This window comes from Manis javanica, chromosome 1, assembly GCF_040802235.1.
Source record: "Manis javanica isolate MJ-LG chromosome 1, MJ_LKY, whole genome shotgun sequence".
Taxonomy (NCBI): Eukaryota; Metazoa; Chordata; class Mammalia; order Pholidota; family Manidae; genus Manis; species Manis javanica.
In genome coordinates this window covers 104,236,938-104,255,438 of record NC_133156.1, presented here as the reverse complement: position 1 = coordinate 104,255,438, position 18,501 = coordinate 104,236,938, and the positions used below count along the sequence as shown (strand labels likewise).

Sequence of the window (18,501 nt, the reverse complement as noted above, 5' to 3'; positions counted from 1 at the left end):
ATCCATTGGCAAGACACCCTCACCAAGTGCCAGCACAAGGGACCGACGGCAGACCAGACTTTTTGACCCCTCAGCACCCAGGGCATGTTGTCTTCAGTCAACTCTCCAGAAGATTTATCAGCCAACTGTCCCAGAGCTGCCCAGCTGCCTCCTGCTTTGGCCTGCAGCCTCTGGGGCTGAGAGGATCCACATCTTGACCCACATGTAATGCATCTGTATACCCAGAACCCAGCCTTGCTGAGTTGTAGCAGGCAGATCCAGGAGCTCTCCAGACACACATCCTGGAGAATGGAAACTTCTTCAAGGAGTGTTGGCCAAGGGAGCTTGTCTGGCCTCTTTATGGAAAGCCATAAACCAGCCCTAGCACAGTCAGAGGCCTCCTGAATGCAGCATAAAGAGAATCCTTGGGTGCCTTCTTGCCGTCCCCTTCCAACCCTGGTTTCTTTCTGATTCAGTTCTCCTCCAGCTTCCCCAAAAAGCACAACAGTATTTCAAAGGACGCAGCTCAGTGGAAGTTGATGAGGAAGCTATACATAGGGCCTCCCCAAAAGAAAGGGTCCTATAGCTTTTCTCCAGAGATCAGAAAGGTGATTTTTGTCTGAAGGGTGGATTGGGGCAAATTAGCCAGATGAGCTGTAACCCCAACTGCCTACTTCTAGAGGAGGGGTTTGTAGCCTAGAAAGGGGACAGAAAATCAAATACATTGCACTTGGCAGTGGCTGTTTAAATATGAGTAGTGAAAAGTGAGTATTTGACCCTATTCTGTGTCTTGTCCAAGCTATGTCCTGACATTTGCTCCCACTACAGTAAATATTAGTTTTTCTCATAATTGACTATATATCAGGTTTCGGTGGACAGGTGAGTAGCAGGCAAATAAAATGGGACACATGAAGTTCATGAACCGAGGGGCATTGTCTAGGCAAAGCAAGATCTCCTGTTTTCTTGCCCTGAAGAAGTAACAGCAAAAAGGAAACTGTTCAATGAAGATTTAAGAGACACAGGTGAGAGCATCTTCTTCATGACTGTAAGCTCCTGAAGGCCAAGGATTATAATTGTTCATGTCTGCATCTCCACAGTAGGACCTGGCATGTGGTAAGTACTCAAGGAATGTCTGTGGCATAGATAGATGGAGGGGGAGGGATATGGCACAGCAGGTAACTGATGAACATGTTTGTTACGTGAGGGTTTAATGTTCTGGGTGGTGGGTGGGCAGGAGGAAGGACTTGCAAGATTTCATTTATGCCATAGGGAAATACATTCTGAAAGTGTTAAACTAAAACTAATATGATAGCATATTGCATATTTGGTTTTTTCATCTATCTAGCTTTTTCCAAAGAGTGCTTAGATATGTTGAATAAGAGTGAGGGTGGAATGGGAAAAAGATGCCTCAAATTACAGCTCAGGGCCTCTGACTTTCTGGATCGTGTAAAATGCAAACTACTTAGGAGTGGACGAATGACTTAATGATGATGTTGTTAGGGCCCTCAGAATAAATATTGCCTTTTCCATTCCCTGCTGGTACTACACTGTGCAGCTGACATGTCGTCAAGAGGCTGAGATCTCCTCATTCTTATCTTCTGAGTCAGGGAGTACAAGATGGTGAAACACTTGTATAAAAAGCATTTGAATTGTTTATCCCTTGTTCTACAAGGTGAGGTGATCCTTTCTGCCCAAGGACGCTGTTCTATAAGTGAGGTGGGTTTTTGTGTTTGGCAGCTTGCAGACTGCACTTTGAATCAAGATACTCAAAAGTCAGGATACAGAAAATTTCTATCTCTATAATAGAGCTCAAAAGTCTCATCTGGAATATTAGAAGGCAGAAAACTTCAAAGAAAGCAAAACTTTGTGTTACTTTCAGATTGAACTTAGATCTCTAAGAATTCTGTGAAATTATCTCAGGTGTGTCTATGGCATGCCAGCAATCAAGGAGGACGTGACCCTGGTAGGGTGAGTGAAGAAAGCTGGATTCTTGTAAGGAAAGTATTACTGTGATGTCACGATGGGAGTGCACAGGTGCAGCTGGGTGGGAGCCGCTGGCACCAGGGCTCCCTGTGATGGGTCCTAGGGCCCATGTTCCCTGACTCAAGTCACTTCTGTTCATGAACCTGTGCTATGACTCACAAGCAGCCAGCAGCAGTTGAGAGGAAATGATGTGGCAACTGTGTCTGAAGATGATGGTTAAACATTGGAAACAGAAAAGAAAATCCATTAAAAGATATGCTGTTGTCCACTAAACTATGTTTTCTACCTTTATCTTGCATCTACCTACCACTTCAGCATTTTATTAAAAATAATAATAATAATAATAATAATAACAATAAGGGAGAAATGTGGGATTCACATATAACTCAAGTATAAAAATCAAATGAATAATCATATTTGACCTGATTGTTTATAGTTCATGATGCGTGATCAAAACCGAAAGTTTCTGTGATGACTGCCCCTTGCACTGTTCACCATGTAAGAACTTACTCACTATGTAAGAACTTGTTCACCATGTAAGAACTTGTTCGTTATGCTTCAGAAGATTGGAGACTGTTGAGAATTAGGCTTGGGGTTGATTAATGATTGTGCATTGAGTCCCTTATACAAAATTTTATTGTTGTTAACAACCATATGATCAATAAATATGAGAGATGCCCTCTCAAAAAAAAATACGCCGTTGTCTTTTACAAAGGCTGTGCAAGATTTCAAAAGCATGTTTGGCATTCCAAGTATTATCCCTTTTGTGTCTTTAAAGACTAGCTCTGAGAGCGATATTTTTTGTTTATTTAACATTTAATCAAAAGAGATTTGTATCCCACTAGCTTTTGAACAACAGCTTCAGTAGCATTGCCTCTTTGCATTTAGTTCTAGGAGAAAAACTTCAACCATATGGAGAATTTGATGTCTGTAATATGTACTAAAAGATCAGCTGGTCTAACTTTACAGGGCTAATAAAAGGGAAGAATTTTCCTGTGCTCAGGTCTTTTATGAATTATAAATAACCATTGACTTTGGAAGATAGCACATCATAAAATTTTTTTTCACAAATATGCACAAATCCATTTTAAGATCCAAGGGAAAAGATGTTCAGAAGTCTCAGATGTACTCAGTTTTGATTTTGTGGGGAAACATGTTCCTTTACCATATGGATGCTTTTAAGGGGGCCTTCATCTGGGGCTCAATAATGACACCCCAGTGGCTAAATAAAGGATTTCTTTCCTTCTAACATTATTTCTCTGTTATTAAAGGTGGAAAAACCTTCCACAAATAGCATATGATTAGAGTGCTTTAGGGGGTATCCTGGGAATCAAGGTTATGTATCTGCTCCAGAAATACTGTCTGTAATTATCATTCCTCAGTGGTTCTGAGGATGCAGTCTTGGTGTTTTCATTAATTTCTTGATTCTACATGCCTGGAGTGCATGCCTGCTCTTGATATTCAATATTTTACAGTAGGAGTTTTTTGGTGTTTGTTTTCTTAGGGTCACAGGTCTCTCCCCCTCCCTTCCTCTCATAATAACCATTTCCCGGCTTCTTTTGTCTGCTAAAATAAAAAGGTACAAGAGACAAGATTTGAAAAGAAAAAGAAGTCAGATATGAGATTCTTCCAAAGCCAAGCCATCATCTTGCCTATTTATAATCTCATAGAAATATTAGAAGATGGAGCATTCAGATCTAACAATTAAGAGGGACCACGGGTCAGGCAGCACATTGAAAACTCATATACCCACCATCTACTTGTAGACTCTACCATTAACATTTTACTGTTGCTTTATTGAATATATACAGATCTAACTCCATTAATCCATCTTATCTTTTTCATGCCTTTGAAAGTAAATTATAGGCATCAACCAATTCCTACCTAAAAACTTCAGCTCAATATTCACTCTCTTTTGATGTAAAATTTATATACAATGAAATGTAAAATCTGAAGTATACATTTTCTGAATTTTGACAAATGTATCCAGTTTTTGGCTATTGTGAATAAAGCTGTTGGGAATGTTCTTATACAAGTCTTTTTATATATGTTTTCATTTCTCTTGGGAAAAGATCTACTTGTGTAATTGCCAAATCACAGGATAGATGTGTGTTTAGTTTTTAAAAAAACTGCAATTCTTTTTCTAAAGTGGATGTACCATTTTATATTCCCACCAGCAATGTATGAAAGTTCCAGTTGCTCCACATCTTTGCTGATATTTAGTCTTGTCAGTCTTTTTACTTTAAACCATCCTGGTGAGTATGTAGCTCATTGTGAGCTCATTTGCAATTTCCTGATGACTAAGGACATTGAACACATTGTCATGTGCTTTTTATTTGCCACTCATATGTTTTCTTTTGTGAAGGGTCTGTTCAGTCTTCTGCCTGTTCAATAGCCTATTTTTTTTGGTCTTTATTATTGAGTAAGACTTCTTTATACATCTGGACATCAGTCTTCTATTGAGTTTATGTTTCACAGTTTTTCCAGTCCATAGCTTGCCTATTCATTTTCTTAATGGTCTCTTTTGATGAGAAGTTTTTATTTTAATGAATTCTGATTTATCAGTTTTTTTCTTACATGGTTATTGCTTCAATGATCTAAACAAAGCACAATGATCTTAATAAATGGTTTCCCCAAAATCTATTGTAATCTCACAAAAACTCAAAGCTTCACTGGATTCATTGTAAGAGATGTGTTTGTCTAAAGCAATATCCATTCGCACACATATTGGAAACAACTGAGGAAAACCTAGTTATCTGTAAATAGTCACTCTCAAGAGCCTTACAGAGAAGGAAGCAAATTCTAGACCTCTCTTTTCATTTTGCTTATAATCAAAAGGCTTCTATTTTATTGGTGGAAAGAATAACCCCCAATAAAACCACCTGGTCGTGGTCTTGTTATAATATCAAGTCAGCCCTTCTGCTTATGAGCATCATGAATGGGTTTTTATAAATTAATCACATGTTACTGAGAAATTATATTTTAAATGGTTTGAATGTGTGGCATAAATGAATGAAAAATTTCCCCAGAAAGGTTTTAAAAATAAAACCAAAAGAAAGAAATTTATAGAGAGACCCTGGTGTCAGGGATAGCATGGGGCAAAATTAAGAGCAGATTGAAAAGGGGAATAATATTGGCAACAAGAAAAGTAGGACTTGGAAAAATAGAGGCCAGCTGAAGAGATGTAGTGAGATTCTTCCATCCTGTTCTTAGGTGGCACACTGAAACTTTTCCCAAGATTTTACCCCAGACTCTTTGCCAACTGCTCTGTTGTCAGTGAAGCTGTTTGATCTCTCCCTTTGTTTCTCATTTGGACCAAAGGGACACTCAATACAACATGACATTTTGAAAACTAAACTCACGTCTTTTTCACCCTAACTTCAATGTTGTCCTGGCCTACTTTCTCCTCGATATTTTCTTGAAGGTGCAGGCTGAATGTAGTCTTTCAAACTTCCATGCAAACTCCTTTGAGTATCTTTTCCTCTCTGATTCCATCTTTTCCTATGATCATTTATGTTCTGCAATTGCTAATTTAGTTGTGGATAATCTTGAGCCTTTTGCTTCTTCAGTTTACTACTTGTTACCATTAAAAATTTTCTCCTTTATTAGAATCTGTGATTCAGGAAAGCAATGGGGTGAAACTTCCATGGATGATCATTACTGTTTGATTGTGGGTTGAAATTGGCAGTCGAATTTTAGTTTTTCATTGATTCAGTAGGTTTTTATAATCTACTCTAGCCTGCTATTTTGGTATGATTCTCATCAGAAGTTAGTCTGAAATATGACTTATGGAGAGAGTGCACTAATTTGCAAAGCTCTGGGAGTTCTAGCTTCGGGGAATAATCACCAGTGACTATGTAGGTGTGCCTTCCAGGCCAAAGGATGTAGGCTAATAATGAGTCCTTACCTCATTAGGAGTGTGGAGGTTAGACGGGGTGGTAAGCTTTTCTGGCAGATCCTTCTGGATCTGTTTCTGAAGAGAGCAGATACAGTCAGGAGGAGAGAAGGCTAGGTTCTGAGTGAGAAAAATCAAGTAGGACTTCAGGGCCTCTGAAATATTTGCCCTAAATAATTAACACACAAACATGACTGAAGTAATCAGAAGAGAGAAACGAATGGGGTTAAAGTCACAGAGCCACATGATAAATTGTGCCTGGCTAAGCAAGTGGGTTAAGTCACTTCCTAACATGTTGCTAGCAGCACAGATATCTGCATTTAGTGTCACATGCAACTGCAAAATTAACCAAAAATACTCTCCAAGTTTCTTGCCCTTTGGAAGTGTGATTCCTGCTACTATAGCATCTCAATTAAGGCACTCAAGGATCTTGGGCAAGTCTGAGTTAGGTGGGTGGGTCCCTCTGGCCTGCAGCTGGGAGTTAGGGTAGGTCCTTGAATTTGCTGGGTTGTGAAAATTAGGGTGGGTTGTCAAGCTATCCTTTCTGTGCAAGTTTTAAGGCAGTCCTGCTGCCAACTCTCCTCAAGATCATTTACTCCTCATGCAATATTCTTTATACCAATGGAGGTGGGAGGTGAAATTGTCCAAAACTCAGCCTTGGAATCTTTTATTCTTTTTTCTCATTCTGTGCTGCTTCAAAATGTATATAAAAGTAAAATGCAGATCCCTGAAGCACTGTTCCAGCCTGAAAATAAGTTCCAGCAATTTGGCTTGGCTGTGTGGTCCTTTATGAGCAGAAGAGTCTGGGTTGGATAGAGAAATGGGTAATAGGGGAGGGAGCCCATGGGGAACACACACTGAGTGTCTTCTTTCCTCCTCCCCTCCCTCCCTCCCTCCCTCCTTTCCTTCCTTCCTTCCTTCCTGCTTCTCTCTCCCTTTCCTTCTTATCTTCCTTCCTTTGTCCCTCCCTCCCTCCCTCCTCTTTTCCCTCCCTTTCTTGCACTAGCACTCTTGGTCAGCAGCTCCATCTTTCTAAGGAACAGGTCTAAGAACAAAGGGAGGAGCTTTGCAAGGAAGAAGACCAAACAAACTTTTCTTGTGATTGAATAAAAACTGACAATAAAAATGCTAACCTTTGGTGATTGTACTGATAACTCAATGGGAAATCAGAACTGTACAGAAGCTCAACTCAACTCTTCTTACGCAAGATAATTCTGTTTGCTTTTGCTGTATTACCAGAGTTCTGCAGGAACATCTGGCTGACTGGCAGTTACGTTTTCTGAAGGGAGGTGTTCACTATTGCTACGGTTAAGTATGTTCTAACTTTCCTTAGTACCATAAGGTTTATCTGAATCTCAGAGTATCTATGATCTTGCAAGATCCAAATTTCCCTTCAAGTTAATTAGCATTCAGGTTTCAGCCTGGGAATAATGTCTCCTGTGGTGGTGACCCTTGCTATCATCCTTTAAGTGAACTCACAGGACTGTTCAGTGATTTTCAACTTTGCTTTGTGGTATGAGGTCTGTGAATGTTTAGTTGACAATACGTGTGTGCCTCTCTCATTTCCTGTTTTTAAGGGCTGCACTTAATTTATTTGAAAGGGTGGAATATTTTAAATTACAATTCAGCAGTTTTGCTAAGGAAGGCTGTAAAACACAATGAGCAAGGAGTTTTACTTCCTCCTTACAATTGCTACTCCCCCGTTTTGAAATCTTGATATCCTCCCATCAGTGGGAATGACTTTAACTTAGACTATAACATTCTGAACAGCAACCAGGCCATAGCTGGAGCTGGAGATGGGCATGGGATTCCTACACACTCTAATTACATTTTCCCAGACACCTTATTAGTACCCAGAATGTGTCTGCCTGTGCTTGATACTGTCCTAGTCTGTTGAGTCCCCTCACAGAGGCGCAGCACTTGGATTGGTTACTGAATACAGTTGCTCAGTCAATCAATTGAAACCTTTCTCCTGCAACCTTAGCAACATGTGACAATGGTCATTAACAAAAGTTAAGAGAAAAACCCCTGACAAATCCAACCAGCCATGAAAATGGTGCCCATTGAGGGCAAAAGGCACTAGTCCTGTCCAGAGAGCACTTTGTGTGGCCAGAGGAGAAGGATCTTCTACTACAACTAAATCCCCACACCAACTGAACCTCTATGCCCACCGGAATATTTTCAGTAGTTGGAGAGGGTCCACATAAAACTTTGTCTCCAGGGTCACACTTCTGTCTCTGATGCTAATTTGTTCTTCAGGGCAAGAGAAGCATTTTCTGAGGAAGGCAAGATACCTGGCAGTGTCACCAGTGGCACCTTTCCAAGCTCCACATCTATTACCTCCCAGCCGGACTCTGAAACCCTGTTGAGGGGCATTTGGCCTGTCTGCCCCGTTGGGACATGCTTCTCCAGATGCTGCTAGACTTAATGAGCTCTCTCCTGTCTGGGAGGCTTCATCTGGGCATCTGTAGTCAGACTCGGCAGAGGCTGGAGCAGCGAACGGAGAATAAAATAGGGGACCTGCCAGAAACATGCACAGGCAATTCATAGGCAAATACATGTTCCCACAAAGACATAATAGCTATGTGTATATGATACCCTCTTGAAGTCCCCTTGCATGATCATTCCAGTTAGTCTTGCCACCTTGAAGGCATATTTTAAACCCTGGCTGAGTAGTCCATTGTGTGGTGATTAGCTCTTAATGAAGCTGAAAATACCTAAATCATCTGACAAGTAATCTGAATTAATTTTTTATGCTATATTGCTAGACAAGTTGGTGTCATGACAAAGACCTGTGCATATATATAGAGATCTGCACGCACAGATATAGTGCACACACACCCATAAACCTAGGCATAAGGAGCAATGGTGGGAAGAAGAAAACAAAAAAGATGGGAAAGAAAAAGAGAAAGAAAACTTCAAAGAGAGCCATGAACTGGAGAGTGTGAAACCCAAGGTAACATTATGAAATTAGTGAAGGTCATTCAGCCCCCTCCCGGTGCACCCCAGTGACCCTCTCCCTATTAGCCCTGTAAGGCCTGTCCCGTATTTCATTTGCCATGGTAGTGGCAGAGGGGTTAGCACTCAGTTAGTTTACTAACTCCTTGGGATTATAAATTGATAATGACTTCAAGTTTAGCACTTCAGGGGATATTAATAAGTTTACAAAGGGGGCGCATGAAGGTCCAAAATAATTAAGTCTCTAATGGTTGAATTGTAAACTGAGAGGAACATCTTTAGTCTGGAGACACGGCCTTGCTCACACACATTTTTAAAGGTAGAAGCCTCCTCTGGATATTTTTAAATATTACAGACAATTACAGACAAGAAAAAGTAGTTGGGGTGGGGTGGGGAAGTGCAGTGGGGAGTTAGTTATCCATCAAATGGCTTCTCTTTGGGAAGATGATGCCTTAGATGGAGAGGTGAGGCAGCAGGCTGAACTTTTACACAGAAATAAACTAGGAGTTGACATCAGAATCTTTCATATCTGTCCTTCCGGGAACATGGAAACTTTCTGGTGACAGGAGGTGTGGAAAATTACAATATAGGATATTATGTAATATGTTAAAAACCAAGTCTTACATAACCATATGTATGCACATAGGTTTAAAGTTCCTGAGAGAAATTAAGCCACTCTGAGAGGATATTAAACTGTGGACATCTTCCTATTGAAGAGACAAACCATTTTCTTCCTTTTTCAGATTTTTTCAAGTTCTGCAGTTATTATTAGTCAAGTTTCCTATGGGTATGAGCAACTATCAACTATCAAGACTATGGAACAACAACAACAAAAAAGGAAGCAACATCAAATGTTTATTTCTTGCTCAGGAAGTTAAGAAATTTTTATCTGTGAAAGAGAAAAAGAAAAATTAAAATTGACAACATGTGTAGTATGGTTTTTGCAAAACAAATTTCCAGTGTGCCAGGAAGAGTTGTATAAAATATCTGAAGCATTATGCTGGTGACTAGAGGGAAGAGGTAAAGATTCTCAGTTAATAGTTCATGATCAACCACTTGAACTTGACTTCAGGATAAACCTGTGAGTCCCCAGCCGGGAGAGGGCATGTTTATCTTTAGTGCAGTTTGGAGATAGAGCATTCCTGGGAAGAACAATACTTGGCACGTTATAGGTATAAAATAAATATTTGTTGATGACACAGCAGCACTGCCTCCAAATCAACATTCTCTCAGTTCACAAATACTATCAAAGGAAGAAAATTTTAGAACACCAATGAATGGCTATTTTTCCCTCTTAATCTCTGAGAGATCATTGTTTCCTGTTTCCATGGTAACTAGAAGACTAGAAATTGCCAAAACTTCAGAGACACTTGAAATGAAAGTCAGGGGAAAAAAAAGGCAAATGTTACAGGCAGCATGTATGACAGTGGGCAAAGTTTTTGAAATTTGGGAAGACTTTATTTCTTTGCTTGAAATAATACAATGATTTCCAGAACCTAGAGGTAATACTTGATGCCACACTACTGAATGTTCATTGAGTAGACTTTATTCTTTTCTTGAAAGGAAAGGAGAGACCCATGGGCCTTAGAAGCAATCAAGTGAAGGTAAGCTGTTGGAAATTGCTCTCCTGGCAAGCCTTAATGTTAACCACAATGAGGAGGCCAGTCTGTCTGAAGTGTCCTTGCTCCCTCCCTTCCATGGTGTGAACAAATATTTATTGAGCACCTATTTTCTGGGTAACCTAGCCTACACACAACTAAGTGAAAAATTACAACTCTGATAAGGGCTTCTAAAAGTACATGTAACTATTAGAACATGTAATAGGCAGAGCTGACCTGTCAGTAAGGCCAGGCCTTCCTAAGGAAGTATGATTAAGCTGAGTAGGAGGAAACTAGGCAGTGGTTACCAGGCGTGGGGAGGAAGAACATTCCAGGCAGTGGGAACTCCCGGGCAGAGGCCCTCTGGGGGAAGTAAGCCTCGAGGGTTCAAGGAACTGAAAGCAGTCCTGAGCAGCCTGCGCTGGCAGAACCCCAGAGAGTAAGGGGAATGAACTTGTGGCATGGCCAGCTGGAGGAAGTGAGCAGGAGCCAGGTCATTGCCAAAACACAGCCTTGACTCTTGCAAGGTGGGTTTTTTAAAGACTTTGGTCTCTATCCCTCCTCACTCCAGGGTGAGCTTGGGCTAGTAACAGGAAGGCATGACAGGCCCTTGTGTGTATCTGGGAATGGCAGTTTCTGGTTCATCTGAAGTCCATCAGAATATTGCCATAAATTCCAGATGTGAACCATCATGTTTCAAAGGATTATAATTTATTAAATACTTTAAACCCAAATCATTTTCAAGATATATTATTTTGTGTATAACAATTCAGTGGACACCTCAGAGAAATCATTATGACTTTCAATTATCATCCTATATTAACCCCTCAGAAGCCAGCGTTTGCTCTCATAACCTCCCCTATATTTGTGACCTAGCTGGAATCCAGGAAAAGTCTGCAAGAAGCCAGAATAAATGTGACAAAGACCACATATATTTTAACCAGAGGGTAGGTTCTCATTAAGAACTACTTGATCTTTCTTTTACATATTCTGAGTTCCAAGGCCACAGCAGATGGGGAACAATGATTCAGAAAGGGAGAAGGTATGGGGTGGTATATGACAATAATTGAAAGTAACAGGGACCGGAACAACTGTAGAGGAAGAGACAAAAAAAAAAAATGAGAAAGAAAAAGACTAAATAAAAAATGAAGGAAGGAAGGAAGAAAGAAAAGGAAAGAAGGCAAGTAATCTGGGTCTTTTAGTTATGAACAAACTGTCTTGCATGCCTTAGATCTTGAGGGCATCACTGTTTTTATAATGAGACCTTTTACTTAAGTAGTCAAGGAGGTGTTTTAGAAAGATTTCTAGCCTACAGGGTAAGGGTTTTTAAAAGGGTTTTGGTACTTGAAGAGTGGATCTTCAGTGATTTGGGAAAATTGCCTGTTCAGAATGGTTCTTACAAAGGTTCTGTATAATTATGGTTTTATTGTAGTCCAGTGGAGGTGTTAGTTAATAAAGGTTTCAGGCTGAAAAGTATCCCACACACCAGCTTTTGCTGAGACTGCTTCGTTTTCACAAGTCATCTAATTCTGGGTTTGAACGAAGTCATTGGAAGTGACACTTTTCATATCTGAATTGTCATGATGCTATTCTTGACAGGGAATGAGTTCTTGAGTATTTAAAAATACTGTAGGTGATAAAATGCTCTTAATAAAAACATTTTAAAGTTTGCCTTTCACAGTTTTAACTTTGATTTTCATGCTTAACTCTTAAATGCAAATAATTTTTCTCTAGGCATAAGGTGCTCCCTAAAGTTACATGATTGTCTGAATTGTATGTTATTACTTCCTCCAGATGAGAGTGAGAATGAACAAAATATAGTTTGATCACTTTGGAAAATGCTCATGCTATATGTTTATCAAATGATTTGAGGGATTGACATTGTTTTCTTCAAATATGTCCTCCATACATGTCAGAGTATCTTTTTTCTCCCTAGAGAACATGTTCATACTGCAGTACCTAATGTCCTAATTGCGTTTTTCTTGTGTCATCTCATCTATTAAAGGTATCTGCAGAGTGATGCAATTTTGAAGAAATCATTAATTTTCTAAATGATTCTTCCTTCTATAGTGCTACTTTTTCAGTGTTTTTTCCCAGTTGCCATAGGTAAATAAATAGAGAAGTAAGTATTTTCACATTATCCAATTGAATAGTATTCTGTGTCTATTCTGTGACAAGCTTGACAAAATACTCAGTAAAAAAGTTAGAGTTAATAAGAAGGGGGAAGACTAAAAGCTATAATTAAGGGTGGCATTTCTTATTTCTTTTGACTATCACTGAGACTGGTTGGAGGATAAACATTCCAGTTCTGAGATTATTTTCATTTGATGAGACCTTCACCACTGTATTTGAATTGGAATGAATAGAAGAATGATAATAGTCTGGTCAGTTTCCACAATGCTGAAATTATACACAGACCAATATTTACACTAAAATATCTTTGCTAAAAATTAACAAGAACAGATTATCTAATAGTTAACAAAAGCAAATACCTTTTGCCTTTTGAGGGAGGAATTATTATCCAAATCAATATTTGAAGCAAATTTATTTGTAAGCAAATTGCCAACCTATTGTTTTTTGTATATGTTGAGCTATGATTTATTTTTCAAAATTCCAGATTTTAACATTTAAGGTTTCCATCTTAACAGAATACACTGGTCTTAGAAGTAGGATGGAAAAGATTGGCTGGTTGAGTATACTTTCTTATAATTACAGAAAATTCTAGGAGGATACATCTTAAGGAATGGAACAGTGAGTTTGTAAGTGGTGAAGTGGCATCACATTATGGTGTTTTGCAATTTTGCTTATTCTGAAGAATTATCCAGGGCATTGGTTAAAAAGATTCCCAGTCCCACTTTGGCCTTCTCCAGAAGAAAAGTAAAGGAAATCTGTATTTTTAACAAGAACTCAGGGTGATAGTTCTGATTGGGCAAGTTTGTGAAATACTGGATAATGGAGAAATCCCTGGCTTTATCATCAGACAGAATGAACTTGAATTCCTGCTTGGCCAGATTAGAGCCAAATAACTTTTGACAAATTTCTCTGAGCCTCAGTTTCATTATTTGTTTCTTGTGTGTGGGGACTGGGACATCAAATGAATTATGGGTTGTATAAATCCTAGCATTGCGTTTGTACCCACTCTCTAAAAAATATTAATAGCAACATAGTAGTGGTTTGTTTCTCTGGAATTTAACAAAGTTCAAATGGTTCAAAATTTTCCCTTCTTCAAAGATGGAGCAGTTGTTTTAAATTGATCAATTCTGGGTCGATCATTCCCTGCCCACCTCTTATTTTGTTCAAGAATCTATTTGGTGTGAATGACTGACCAGGAAGATTCTTTCAGTACATTTCTGTTTTTGGACATTTTGCCCTAATGAAGTGTCATCTCTAATATTTCATTCTTTACTCTTTTTTAGCCATACAGAATATAATTCTCTGTCCTTCCACTGGAGGGGAGAATAATGCCTGGTTCATGGCCTAACTATGCTGTTATAGGCTTTTCATCCTCTCTAAAAAATGTAATTATATTGCAGGGAACATAATTGGCTTTGGTTATAATATAAAAAGTATATCCCAGTATGATGAAGAACAGAAAATGGGTATAATTTTGTATCTATTTTCAGATGACTTGAAGTTCTAATCCCATTTTCATGGCCTGGAATCTTCCTACTTACAGTAGATATTTTCCTAATTAGCTAAGATGATTAGCAGTAATGATGAGGCAATGCCATTTTTTCTTTCCGCAGGTCTCCTAGCACTGCCACATTCTTGCCAACAAAGGGTAGTTTTCAAAGTTGAGTGTAAAGAAGACACGTGGGGAGTGAGTGTCAATTTTTTGGTTCTCAGCACCCATACTGTGTATTCTTTGCTCTGGGGGTCACTCAAAGGGTCTCTTTGAAAACCACTGCTCCAGGAATTTGATTAATATTGAATTCAAATTTTTTCATTTTTAAATGAAACATGGGTAGAGGAGCCATGATAGTTCTCTGGATAGGAACTCCACTGACCCTTTCAAATAAATTCCTTTCCCATCCATCCATCCAAACATAGAACTGCAATAGGCCAGGTGCTCGGTACCAGGCGGAGGGGGGTGGGCAGAATGTATCTCTGTTCCCTCAGGCTATCAGTGTAGCTACTGGGAGTTTTGTTTATGAAATCTGCCTGACAGCCTAGCTTCTGGCCACATTGGCCAACATAGCACAGTGTGATTTGATGAGTCACTGCATTTGGGAAGCTGAAGACCTTCTGTACTTTGGTTTCTTACCATTGCCTAATGGTAAACATTGGAGCATAACCAGAGGCTTCTAGCCCTGATTTGGTCTCTGGGGTAGGGCCCTGTTTGAAAAGGGCAATTACATTTAGTAATGATTCTATGAACACCAGAAAAAAAACCCAAAAAACTGTAAATACCCTCAGAATGAGAGATGGCACAGTATCAGTCAATGATGACATACTGTTACTTACTTCTCCCTTGGCTCAGGGGTGTAGCTAACCTCTGGGGAGAGAGAAGCCTTGCAGTGCAGGACTGGGTACCTGACACTACAGAGATGGCGGAGGAATAGACCCAACCCTCAGAGAATTTCTAACCAGGGAAGAGAGAGAAGATGAATGGCTTAGGCAAGTGTAAACATAACTGTGATGTTAGGCAAAATGGTATGTCACAAGAGATATCCAAAGCGTTAGAGGGGCTTGGGGAGAAGATCACACATCCAGGTGGGTTTTCCCAGAGGAAGTGTCATTTGAGTAAATCTTTGAAGGAAGGGTAGGAATTTGACAAGTTGCAAAGGTAGAGAGAGACATTACAGGCAGCAGGTACATTTTGAGCAAATGTGCAGAGTGAGAAAGTAGGAATCACTTCTGAACTGGGAGAAGTCCTGTTGGGACATAACAAAATTCCTGTTGGGGAACTGAAAGGTCTGTTGGGTTTTAGTGGGGTACGAGGCTGGAAAGTTGGGTTTGGGCTCAAGAACATATCTGAGTTTGGGCTTTTTGTAGTAGGCAGCACAGAGCCATTTAAAGGGACTTCAGCAGGAGGGTGTCACCATCAGAATTGTACTTTAGGAAGCACAGCAGCTGGGTGGAGGAGGATTTGAAGGAGGAAAGGTTATACAGACATATCAGTGAGGAGAATCTGCAGAGTGAAGAGGAATAATGGACCGGGCAGCAAGACGGGCTGGGATAGACAACACAATGAGTAAACCCATATGGGAGTTGCAGGCAAACACAAACAGGAATAAAGCTTGGGAACCTATGAACAGGTAGCAAGAGTGATAACCTAGGGAAAGGAAGAGAACCTGTTTTTCAGGGAAAGACAGTACTTTGGGTTTCAGGTGGGCATGGGCACCCTTCATGACAGTGGAAAGCGGAGCTGACCACCAGGAAGAGTTCAGTGAGCTGAAGCAGAGACCATGGCTGGAAATTGGTAATGGTGGAGACTTTAAGGGGTAGGTCACCAAACGTGGAGAAGAGGAACATGATAGGTTATACAGCGGGGTGGTACGTTAAACAGTTTGGAGGAAGAGAAAATCAAGAACAAGGCAGAGAGGAATCAGGTGGTGAGGTTGGAGGGACAGGAAAGAGGGAGGGAGAGAGTGGTCTCAGTGTAAGGGGCTGCAGAAGGGAAACTGGGTCAGGCTGAGCTGGTGGTTCTGGATTCTTCCTTGAATTTGAGAGTTAAACTAGATTCCCTTCAATATAGGATGATGCCTTAAATTCAGTCTCTGGTTAATTACATTTAACGTCTCCAAATGGTAGGCACCTCCAAAGGTGTTTATTTTCCTTTTCAATAATAATTAATTTCTTCCACTAACACCTCCTATGACACTGAATGAGTGAGTCACTTACCCTGTCTGAGGGCACCTGTTTTGTCATCTTTAACTTCCCAGTTTAGCAATCCTGTGTGTATTTTCCAGTGCCTGTATGTATGAAATGCTTGGTAATCTACACACTATTATACAAGCCTAAGTCCTATCATGAGTGTACTTGAGTACAGAATAAAGCCCATACTGTATTTTACTTTTCTTTCTTTTATTACTGTTTTAAAAAATTTAAACATTATTATTTTTTAAGAGGTTCAGAAATGGAACTGGAGGAAAGAGCTGTCCCATCCCATTTGCACACATATTCTTCCAGTTTTCTCCTCAGACCTTTTCCTAAGCATTGAGGAGAGGCCCAGAAAAACACCAGACGGATATACAAAAACATAATGTCACCAAAATTTTCCTAACAAGCAAGGCAGCTATGGAAAGTGTGCCAGCGTCTCGTCCCCTAGGACCTACCTACAGTCTGGGGCTTGGTAAGGTCTGACGAGGGAAAGAGCCAAGACCTGGAGCTCGAGGTTTCCCGCTCCTCAGTCCTGAGTGGGCTATTTTAAACCTGGGAAGCATTCTATCCCTTTAAGTTAAATCCAGGCAACGATTGCAAGCAGGTGGGCACCAGCCAATAACCTTAAGAGATGCAAAAGTGTCAAAGCAGATACGGCTAGGGCTTATCTTTCACAATAGAGACAGTATCAGTAATACGTTTTACAGTAAAAACAGTAGGTGGGGCAAAGAGTAAGGACAACTCTCACGTAGTAATTAAGTCTGTGGCTTAAACCCAGATTTGACCAAGCTCTGTGGAGTGCGAAGAACCATGTCCACAGGGCTGCCTGTTCATTTAGCATGGGACTCGTTGCTTTGCCTTCGCCGACGCCTTCGCACCAGCGAGCTGCACTCTGCGTTCACTCAGGCTTGCCCGCCCCCTGCGCTGCCTTTCTGCCGGACGATGGGCACGTTCAGGAGCTGCCGAGGCTGCAGAGAACGCTCGCAGTGGCTTCCCGCAGCCGGGCGTCCGGGGCCAAGCCGGGTCGCAGACCTAAGTGGGCGCCGAGCGCGCTCATAGCCGCCGTCTGCCGCCGGCTGGGCTGTGTGCACGCGCGCCCGTGGCGTGAGTACTCACAAAGGTGTGTTTGTAAAATGCACTGCCCGGGGGACCCTCCGCCCCGATCAATCGCACCCCGGGCCTGGACTGGGGTATCGGCGGCGCGGCCGTGACGAGAGCCGGTTCAAGTTCCCCAGCTCCGCGCCAACGAGCGGGCCGGCTTCCTCGCCCGCGGGGCTCAGGGACCGCGAGGGCGGAAAGGCCGTGGCCGGCTCCGGACGCTTGTCGCGCAGCTGCGGGCCAGGTTCGGAGCGCTCTACGTGTTTGCGGACACTTTGGTTGCCTCGGCCCCGGCCCGGCCGCCGGGAGAGAGCGGACGCGGGGTTCAGGGCTGAGTGCGCTGCAACCACGCGGGGCAGCGGTGCAGACGCTCGTCTCCCTCACCCGGGTCTGCAAAAGTGAATTGGAAAACAGCCTCCGAGCCCAGCCTCCTTCCTCCCTCTCCTTGCCGCCGCAGTCCCAGGTGGGGGTGGGGAGAGTTCCCCCGGACTGGCTGGAGGGGAAGCCGGAGGCCGGGCGGCTTCGGCCGCACCTCCTCCGCCTTCCTCTCCACCACCGTCCCTCGGGTTCCACGCCGCATTTCTTTGTTTTGAAAGCGCCTCCTCCGCCCAAAGGCTTTTCCCCCGCGGGCAGGCTCTGACGGGGGGTGGGGCATAGGCCCGCGGGCCCCGCCCCCTACTTAGCCCGGACCCCTCCCTTGGCTCGTCTCCCATTTCTTCTTCCCTCGCGCTACGACCCGAAAGGCGCGTCCTCACTTGCAGGACATCAAGAGGACGGGAATTGGAGAGGGAAGTTGAGGAGGAAGGGGGGCGCAGACACCCACCCACCTTCGGCCCGGCCCGGCGGCCCCCCTCCCGCGGGAACCCCGCCTGAGCCCCGCCTCCTCACGTCACAGCAGCCTGACATTCTCACAACCCTTCGGGCATCCAACCCCACCGCCTCCGCCTCCCCCTGTGTCCGCCGAGTGCTCTATTTATGTTTCAGCCCAGCGATTTGCATAGACTCCGCCTCTGGCCCTAGGTTCCCCCTATCGGTGCCCCGCCTTAGCTTTGCGTCACGGTAGAGGCCCCACCTCTTGTGCCCGTAAAAGGAGCGGCGGGCCCTAGATGGCAGCGTTTCGTCGCGGCAGCGTGTGCGTGTCGCGTTTCCTTGTGCCGTTTATAGGGT

General features: G+C 42.2%; 1 long non-coding RNA gene across 3 annotated transcripts; it reads left to right on the top strand.

Moving 5' to 3' along the window:
• Nucleotides 1–479: 479 nt before the first annotated feature.
• LOC108409826 (uncharacterized) lies at nt 480–12,457 on the top strand. 3 transcript variants are annotated; one of them, XR_001856332.3, is made up of 6 exons: nt 480–743; nt 845–1,092; nt 4,140–4,217; nt 7,097–7,169; nt 8,117–8,813; nt 9,559–12,454. It is a non-coding gene; the product is annotated as an uncharacterized lncRNA (long non-coding RNA). The 3 variants fall into 3 exon arrangements; XR_001856333.3 differs by having other exon boundaries at nt 480–1,092; nt 7,097–7,164; nt 8,626–8,813; nt 9,559–12,457; XR_001856322.3 differs by having other exon boundaries at nt 480–1,092; nt 9,559–12,457.
• The last annotated feature ends 6,044 nt before the right edge of the window (nt 12,458–18,501 follow it).